The sequence below is a fragment of the Abrus precatorius genome, unplaced genomic scaffold, assembly GCF_003935025.1.
Source record: "Abrus precatorius isolate BTA unplaced genomic scaffold, Abrus_2018 Scaffold2, whole genome shotgun sequence".
Taxonomy (NCBI): Eukaryota; Viridiplantae; Streptophyta; class Magnoliopsida; order Fabales; family Fabaceae; genus Abrus; species Abrus precatorius.
In genome coordinates, this window is record NW_020874362.1 from 11,033,590 (window position 1) to 11,044,459 (window position 10,870).

Sequence of the window (10,870 nt, forward strand, 5' to 3'; positions counted from 1 at the left end):
CCCCCTACAACACACACTTAGCTTACATTTCCAATTAGTACAAACATATCCAATCTCAATCCATAATTAACATTCACATTTCAACCGTAATATACACACATATACATACATATACATATAAATCTACATCACCACATAGAATCAAATGCAGTCAATTAAACCTACATTTTTTTAATCAATAATTAAAAATATCATTACAAAATTTAAGGCGTTACAATTTAAGGAACCCCAGTGCAAAGAAATGCTCATTTCTCACCAAATAACCTTCCTCTCTCATTTTCTCTCTGTTCTCTCACCTCTTTCCCTTAGGAAAAACCTTCTTGAAGCTGAATTCCTTCCTGATCCAAGTGAGAACATCTATCTCATCAAGATCTAGATTTGAACCATTTGAGTTGTACTCCTTATCCAAACGTTGGATCTATCTCTTTGGGACTCACAAGAAGCACGATCTTAGAAACTCAAATGGCTAAGAATAGGTTGATGTATGAGCAAACTTTAGGGTAAAACCCAGAGTAAACATGGCTGAGCAGATTAACTATTGTTAAAGTATATGACAAATCTGATGTGTTTATGATGAGGTTTTCTGTTGTTTTGTATATGTGGTATAAATTTATTATGTTTGAGATAATCGTTGAAAGGCGGTAGTATAATATGCTAAGGCTGGTTCATAAGTGTTATGGATGATGTGTTTAAATGCTTACTATATGATAGTGTTGAAATCATGTGAAAAGTTGTAGGCAAATGTGTCAAGTTGTAGATGAATGTGCCAAGTTGTAGGTTCCTTCTAGATTTACTAAGACTGTGATGTCAGTTGGAGTTGAGTTGTTATTATTATGGTTGATATTCATGTTGTTACTGTTGTTATTGTTGTTGTTGTTTATATTCGATGAGTTGATAATGGGCTGTATTGCTGAGTGAGGTGTTGAGAATTGTTGAATAATAAGCTATTCAAACAATTACATTCATAATATGATATATATACATATTTATATGATCGTGATTTCTATTTCATAAGCTCACCCTTGCATATTGTCTATGTTGGTGTGTGTGTGTGTGTTTTGCAATAATCGTACTGTGGTACGTAAGCAGATAGAAGAGGTACTATAATTACTTCTCAAGTTGGAAGGCCTGACTGAGGAATGTTAGAGTTAGCATCTTTTTTAGTAAAATTTGTAAATTTAATTATTTTATCAGTCTAGGTTTAGATGATAGGCCTATACTATTTAGCCACAGTTTTCTAGCAATGTATATATATTATTCAAAGCCTTGTATTTTGAGCTCCATCCAAAGCAACGATTGTTAATGTATAAACTTATATAATTTTTGTATTATATGAAAGCGCCCTCAGGGCTTTGTTATCTTGTTGATTTGAATGATAAGGTTTTAAATCTTTTTTAAAAAGTTATATTATCTCATTAATAAATTTGAATTAAGAGCAATAATTCAGGATGTCATGGATCCTTTAAAAAAAAAAAAGGGTCATGACATCTTACTTATGAGTTTATGGGATTTTGACTTTTAAATTTAAGTTTGATTTCGATTCGTGATTAGTGTTTATCCTATTGCGCATAATTGTATGTTGTGAATTAACCACTCGTAACATAATCCTAATTAATTATATCATCAGACAACTATACTTCAATTAATTAATGGATCTATAAGATAAAATGAGACAAGAGATTAGTTAGATCAAACCAATTTTTCTCTTTCAATCAATATTAAATTAACAAGTTCATATGTGCTTTATGTTTTCTTGAATTAATATCTTAATGACTATTGTGGATGTTAATTTAGATAAAAGAATATTAGTATTATACAACCATCGGATAAGAAGGAGGGGATGATGAGGACATCTAAGCCCAAGCCTAAGCCTATGGAAGAACTCATGCACAAAGAAAAAAGGGGATGATGAGGACATCCAAGCCCAAACCCCTGGAAAAACTCATGCACAAAGGAAGGCCCAAGATATACTCAAAGACTTAAGTGGATCAATGACAAGGTTAAGAGCTAAGAAAGTCCAAGAAGCATTAGCACATGAAATACATCTTGTGTTGGAAGCCCTACATCAATTCAAGCCCATGATATCAAGGAAGATCCATCCATAGAGTTGAAGCCCATCACTTGTCTTGTTTTTATATATATAAATTATTTGTAGCAAGAGTTAAACCTAGGTACTTGTGGCTAAGTTGATCTTAATGACTACTAGGAATCTTTGTTTACTTGTACTAAAGGTGTTTTTCCTTTTCTTTTGTTTGATTTTAAATTAGACAAACTCTTAATTTGCATTATGCTAACCTAGGTACTTGTGGCTAAGTGTGATCTTAACGACCACTAGGAATCTTAGTTTACTTGTACTAAAAGTACTTTTCCTTTTCTTTTGTTTGATTTTAAATTAGACAAACTCTTAATTTGCGTTATGCTAAAAACACTTGAATTGAATGAAAAATGCAGAATTCAGATTAAACAATTTCAAAATTGTGAGTTTCTCTCTTAAAGCTATAGGGTTCTTCCCTGCTTCTAAGGTCTTATCAAGAATTCACATTCTTGTGGCAATCATCTTAAGTTTATCAACTGAATAGGTTTGTGATGCCTATCTTTAGTTCTTTCTTCTTCTAATTCTCTATTTTATATGCAATAACAATGAGAAATCAAAATTTGTCCTAAGATTTAAAAATATGTCAATTTTTGTCTTAATCCTAAATTTTTATTTCAAATTATTCTAAATCATATGTCTTATTATACAATTTCTTTTTCAATGATTCTTGAACCAAAATTATATTTCAAAACGTGAATTTTTCTCCTTATTTTGAAAACACATTTGAAATTTATAGCATGAGATACAATCTATTTTTATTTCATTTACAACTGCATAATCCTTTTCTTGTTCTTGTTTGTTTTCTTTGCTCAATTTTATTTTTGTGCTCCCAATTTTTAGGGTTCAAGCCATACATTAGGAACTCTCATTTTCTCTTTTAATTTGAGTGTTCCTATTCCTAGTTAGGTCCTTTTCTCTAAGGGGGTTTGAGAAAACTCATCACGAGACTAAAGAAATGTACAGTTATGATAGAAAAATTCAGATAGGTATGCAGTCCACAAAATACCAAAAATAAAGGGTTTGTAATTGCATGCAAAACAAGGTCAAGTCTCCTAATTCTTGGCACAAATGAACACCACATGAAATTGTACTTGAGTGACGTAGGGACTAAGATTTTGTGGCATAAGCACTATCCACTAACTCATGCAAAATCATTTCACTCACCTTACACCATTAAGAGGAATTGAACAAAAACACCTAAGAAATTAGATTCCAATCCCACCAAGACAAGAGATACTAGCCTACATTCACTTTCATTTTCTCTTCAACCAAATCAACACCATGTTTCAACTTCTCTCAGCTTCTTTCAAGAATTATGTAAAACCAACACTCCAAACTCCTTTTTTCTCTCATGTTTTAAACAATTCTTTTTCTCTGCACTTCACAATAGAACTCAACAACCAAAGTCTCCATTCCACAGTTTGCATTTGTTGCTCTGGTGCATTGAAAGACTGAGACCAAAAGATACAACTCCTCACACAAACTCTTACTCTCTTCAACAAAGTTTAAACTCTTTGCACTATGAGGATGCAACAAGATCATTGCACCAAGCCTTGGACGAGCAGACATTAGGAATCAAGCTCTCAAACGTTGAAGATCAGTTAGACAAGTCACACTATGGTAACTTTAGAAAATTTTATTGAAACCATGCAAAGACATAAGCTTTCATCACATGCAAGCATTTGGTGTTGTATATCTGATCCTCTAAAGCCTTTATTTTGATTCAACATTCATTCCATTCAATAGATCAATTGAATAACTACCTATAGCCATTTTTGGAGAGAGATTTGAATCAAGAACCAATGAGATAGATGATCTTAAAATTGTTGTATTAGAACTAGAATTTCTTTAAGAATCGCGCAAAAACACTCTTTTAAACCTTTTGTATCGAGAATTATTGACATGCATGCACATTCCTTAACTCCTTGCAATTTAACCTTTCTATCAAGCCCAATGCAAAATTTGAAGTCTATTTGATCATTTAATTGTATGTACAAAATGAGCCACTTGAGTCAGTCATGCGTATATGACAATATAGTTACAACTTTGCAAAACCATTATTCTATACAATACACGTGTATGAAAAAATGAGATTAATAAATGAATTTTTTTAGTGTTATGTCAAAACCATGTTTTTACTTAAAAAAAGAATTAGAATTCATAAGAATTAAATATTCAAGCCTTTGGGAAAAGAGGTAAGATAGGTGAGTCAGAAATTGTTGAAAAGCATACTCGAAAGTATGAGGATGGATACTTGCCAATCTCAATTGATAAGATCTGAATAGATAAAAAGGGACATAGTCTCAAAAGAAATTGCTTGCATCAATAATGCGATGGAACATGAAATGAATGAATTAGACTATTCAGATAGCAAATGAATGTGGATGTCTCTTCCCTAAGGAAAAAGAAGTCACTATATCACGATATGATACAAGGTGAATGGTACGGAGGGACATCATGGTGACCTAGGAAATTATTAAAGTTTAAGCCTCTTGAATAGTCCTACGAATGACCTTGGCAAAATGCTTTAACTATCCTCTTATATCCCTACTTACTTCTAAGACATCATATTGGTGGAACTTCTTACAACAGTTAAATGTTCGAGCTATATATATATATATATATATATATATATATATATATATATATATATATAGTGAAACTCACAACAATTTCAAAGGACAGGCATGGATACAGAGTTGCATGGAAGTTTTATTGAAAATTTTTATGTTGAACCACTAGAAGTTGTATATATGAATTTTAAGTACGCATTATTGATTTAACTGCATTTGACTTTGAATTTGATGGATGTTGTATTTGGTTGAATGTAATCACATTTATTCCTTTTCCTAAAAAATGATACTTGATGTTGCATTTCACTCTTTTGTCTTCTTTGGTGAATTATGCTATTATTGGCTTATTCATTTTTATTTTTATTTTTTATATTTACAGATTCAGATGCTAATCCCCTGAGCTTTCATGGATATTGAGATTGTCTTTGAGGATGGTGGCAGAGAGTGGGAGGAGTATCATCCCAATTATCGAATGAAGTCTATTATGGACTATTTTCTCTACAAATTTACTTTTAAATCTCTTTCTATTTTATCTTTACAACACCCTTTAATGCATACCAATGTAGGAACCTTGCTAGTACCCAAGAATTCTCTGCTACACCCACATACACCCTATTGATGACTATGAGACTTCTATTAACCATGTAGTGGATGAGTTTCACTTTCTACACCCCCCTACTGCTACTCCATTTACCAAAGACTCACACTTTCGTACTTGAACTTTATCCAACTCTCAATATCCTAGTAATTCATACCTTTCCCTACTTTCCACAAAACTTAAATATGACCCTTAGAGGATGATGAGTAGATCTTACCCTTGACATAGAATTCCATGGTAGGATGACGAAATCTTAAGAGTTGTGTTATTTATCTATATGTTGTATTGCACTTAAGTACTTGTTTAATTTCTTCCTTACTATGTGTAGAAAAAAAGTGTAATTAAATAAATAAATATACATATATATATATATATATATATAATCTTGCTAAATATGCATGGATAAGAATAGTATGTTGAAAATGTGATATTCTTTTGAGTATACAGCTAAACTCATCTAAGTCTAAGAGATTAATAAAGGTGGTATAACTCTCAGCCATTTAATCCTGTCGAATAGATGAAATGTGTGATGTAAGGTACAGGTGAGTATGCTTTGGAACATTTTAATATAAACAAGTTGAAAATCTAAAATTCAATTTCAATTAAATAACTAATGACTAGAATAATAATCAAGTCTTGTGAATGGAATTGAATCGCTTCTTTAATAAAATAAAACTATTTATGTTGAAGTTTCATCAAGTATCCAAAAGAAATTTAATCAAAGTATTAGAAGTGCCAACATAATTATTGTTATGTTGACACTAGAACCAATTCCTCTCATTGTTGGAAAAAAAAAATTGCTACACAATACATATTATCATTGACGTCATTGTGTACTAGGAATTTAAATTTATTTTTAAATAGTTTTCAAAAAACTAATTATTAAAATAATATTATTTCACACAAATATCCTATTGGGAGCATTTCTTATCGTTACAACTACATTGTAAGTTTTTTTTTAAGGTGAGTACATAAAACTCGAGATCATGACATGTATTAATATCTCAAACAGTTCTCCCCCTACAAGATAGGTTTTAAAAAAATTCACAATTATGCCCTGTGTAGATTCTTCAATTCTACTTGTTTATGCTGGCAGTGTAATAACGCATGTTTGGGATACCTTTGCATACCAAATTCCCTCGAAGGTTATTGGAATCAGTTAATTACCATTAAGTCAGTTGATGAATTCAGTTTTGGTAGTTAGTTAATTAGAACTAACTTTCCACATTCAACTTGTATATAACAGTTTTGTAGCTTATTCTAATTCAGTTCAATGAAATCATTTTTCTCATTTCACTCTTATCATGGTATCAGTTGAAAATTACTCTTCCACACAATCTTATTGAACTTTCCCTTTTTCTCTTCGATCCTTCTCTGATTTTTTTTCTTCTTTTTATCCTCAATGGCGATTTCTCTTGATGATGTTTCTAGTTTGTTCTTCATTCATCCCTCAGATAACCCTGGCATCATTTTGGTTTCACAAGCATTGCGTGGTGATAACTTCAACTCATGGCAGAGATCAATGAAGATAGAATTATCGGCTAAGAACAAGCTTGCATTTGTTGATGGCTCTCTCCCACGTCCTGATGGCGATCATCCTCAGTTACTTGCTCTCTGGGAAAGAAACAATAGCATAGTGAGTTCTTGGTTACTGAATTCCATTTCCAAAGAATTAGTTGCTAGTGTGATTTACTGTACCACTGCTTCTAATATTTGGAATGATCTTCCTGATCGTTTTTAACAACAACATGGTCCCCGCACTTTCCAATTGAAGCGAGATTTAGTGACTTTACAGCAAGGTTTATCATCAGTGAACCAATATTTCACTAAACTCAAATTAATATGGGAAGAACTCCAAGATTTCAGGCCACCTTGTCACTGCAATTGTGGTACTGTTAGAGGTTTTGTTGAGTACTTCAACCAAGAATATGTTATGTTTTTCTTGATGGGTCTTAATGAATTTTTTGCTCAAGTTAGGAGCCAAATTCTGACGATGGATCCTTTGCCTCCTATCACTAAAGTATTTTCTTTGGTTTTACAAGATGAAAGGCAAAGAGAAGTATCCTTCAACTCGAATTCTGATTCACAAGTTGCCTTTGCTGTTAAGCAAAATCAGAATTCCAAGTCTATTTATGATTCTAAAGGGAAATTTGTCAAGAAAAATAGGCCAAAATGCACTCATTGACACATGATTGGTCATACTGAAGATAGATGCTACAAAATTCATGGCTATCCTCCTGGTTATTTCACTAATTCTGGTGGTACCACCAAAGTAGCATCTGGTTCTAAATAGACCAATAATGTGCATCATGTCTCCACTTCAGTGAATCAAGGCTCAGATAATTCAGCCTCTGAAAATTCCATGCTTTTTTCTCCAAATCAATGCAAGTTGTTGATTTCCATGTTATCATCACAGCTGAAGACATCTGAGAGCTCCTTTGATTCTTAGATCAATACAGGTTTTGTGTTATCAACCATTTCTAATTCTTTACCAGTAAATTTAGTGTCAAAAAATACTTGGATTATAGATTCCGGTGCCTCTTGTCACATTGCATGTTCCTTACAACCTTTCTTGCATTTTACTCCAGTCCAAAACTCTTTTGTTACCTTACCAAATCATTCTAAAATTCCAATTCATTCTATAGGCACTGTTGCATTAAATGACAGCTTGCTTTTACAAAATGTCCTATATGTTCCTCATTTTCATGTTAATCTTCTCTCTGTTAGCTCACTCTTAGTTAATTCTGATTTCTCTATATTATTCTCTGCTAATTTCTTTACTATTCAGGATCACAAGAGCAAGAAGATGATTGGCAAGGGTGAAGTAAAACAAGGCCTTTATGTTTTTAAAGCTAGTCATTCAGTTTCTGTTAATAATACCTATACCAATGTAGATCATTCATATGTAGTTACACATTCTGTCAATTATGCAGTTTCTCCTCATTTGGCATGCTAGATTAGGCCATCTATCTCTTAAATGTTTGAAAGCAATCAATAAAGAAATAACAGTTTCAATTCCTTCTACTCTTTCCTTTCATAATTGTTCAATTTGTCCTTTGGCTAAGCAAAAGAGACTTCCATTTCCATCTAACAATCATTTCAGTGACTCTCCTTTTGATTTGATTCATTGTGATGTTTGAGGTCCTTTTGCTAAACCAACTCATGATCATAAACGTTTCTTTTTAACATTGGTTGATGATAACACATGGTTTACCTGGATTTATCTCATGAAGCATAAGTCTGAGGCTCCATCTCTGATTAAGCAGTTTGTACAGTTGATCCAAACTCAATTCAATGTAGTGATTAAACAATTCAGATTAGACAATGCCAAAGAGTTGTGCTTACATGATTTTTTTGCTGAGAAAGGAATACTTCACCAATTCAGTTGTGTTGAAACACCACAATAGAATGTTGTTGCTGAGAGGAAACATCAGCATTTACTGAATGTTGCAAGAGCCTTGTATTTTCAATCAGATGCACCATTGTAATTTTGGGGTAATTGTATTCAGACTGCAGTGTTTTTTATTAACAGAACACCAACACCTCTCTTGAAGATGAACTGTCCTTTTACCTTGCTGTATAAGAAATCTCCCACTTACTCAGCATTGAGAGTTTTTGGATGCTTGGTATATGCTTCCACCTTGCCTTCTCAGAGACATAAATTCACAGCAAGAGCTTCACCTTCAGTGTTAATTGGATATCTTGTTGGCTACAAGGGCTATAGACTTTACAATATGGTGACAAAGTCCATCTTCATCTCTAGAGATGTGATTTTTCATGAAGATGTATTTCCCTTTCATCTCAACACTTCACAGAATTTACAACCTGACCCATTTGCTGAAGTTGTTTGTCCAAATTCTGTTGACAGTCTTGCTGTTTTTCCTCTACAACCACCTGCTATTGCTCCAGTGGTTGAGCTGCATAATCATGACTTAGATGTTCCTGCCTCAGATGAAATTAATGTTGTTGATCCTATGCATGTGCCTCCTGCACCAGTAATAGATGATCCAAGTCCAGGACCAATTGAGCCACAACATCAATTGAGGAGATCAAATAGATTACCTAGATCACCAGCCTATCTATATGACTATCACTGCAACACATTGATATATCCTATAACTGACCATCTCAGTTATACTCAGTTGTCACATACTTACAAAAATTTTGTGTTTCAAGTGTCTCAAGTTTATGAACCTGAGTACTATCATCAAGCAGTGAAGTTTGCACATTGGCAGCAAGTTATGAAAGAAGAGTTAGATGCTATGGAAGCAAATAACACATGGAAACTTGTTCCTCTTCCTTCTGGCAAGCATACAATAGGCTGTAGATGGGTATATAAAGTAAAAAACAAACCTAATGGTTCAGTAGACAAATATAAAGCAAGATTAGTGGCTAAAGGGTATACTCAAGAAGAAGGCATTGACTTTACTGCTACTTTCTCACCTGTTGCTAAAATCTCAACTGTGAGAGTTCTTCTTTCCCTAGCTGCTATCAATCAGTGGCATTTATTGCAACTTGACATTAATAATGCATTTTTTAATGGTGATTTGTTTGAAGAAGTCTACATGGAAATGCCTTTGGGGTACAGACCTAAGGGGGAGCAGCTTGTTTGTAAGTTGCGGAAGTCCAAATATGGACTGAGACAAGCCTCAAGGCAGCGGTTCACAAAGTTTTCTTCTGCTCTACTTGCTCACAATTTCACTCAATCATTGAGTGATTATTCCTTATTTACCAAAGGTAGTGGTCCAACCTTTATAGCCTTGCTTGTCTATGTAGATGATATAATTGTGGCTAGCCCATCTCAAGTCATAGTTCAGCAAGTAAAACAAACATTGGCAGATATTTTCAAACTAAAAGACCTTGGTAGATTGAAGTATTTCCTTGGTTTGGAAATTGCTCAGTCTTTCAAGGGAATTTCCTTATCTCAAAGAAAGTATGCATTATCTCTGTTGGAAGATACCAACAGAGATAACAAATCAGCTATATACTTGGCAAGCAATCCTACATTTCATGAGAGATCGAAGCACATAGAGATTGATTGCCATCACGTTCGTGATAAGGTCCAGAATGGCTCCATTCACTTGGTTCATATTAAATCTGGAGATCAATTAGCTGATGTCTTGACCAAGCCAGTAGCTCCATCAACTTTCAAGTTCCTAATTTCTAAGTTGGGAATTCGCAATATCTACTTCCCACCTTAAGGGAGAGTATTGGAATAAGCTAATTACCGTTAAGTCAATTGATGAATTCAGTTTTGGTAGTTAGTTAGTTAGAACTAACTTTCCATATTCAACTTGTATATAACAATTTTGTAGCTATTCTAATTCAGTTCAATGAAATCATTTTTCTCATTTCACTCTTATCAAAGGTTTATGGGAAAATTGTAATGAGAGAGGTGAGAGCAAAGAGTTGAAAATAGTCTTGTTAAGCGTGCTAGTGGGGTTGGAATGATTTTAGCAAACAATGAAGAGTACGGCGAAGAGTTAGTTGCTGACCCTCATCTTCTCCCTGCAGCATCTTTAGGCCAAAAATCAAGCTTTGGCTTTGAAAAACTGCGTTTTCTCTTCTCCAAACCCACTGCTAAAATTGAATTTTCAGGTACCC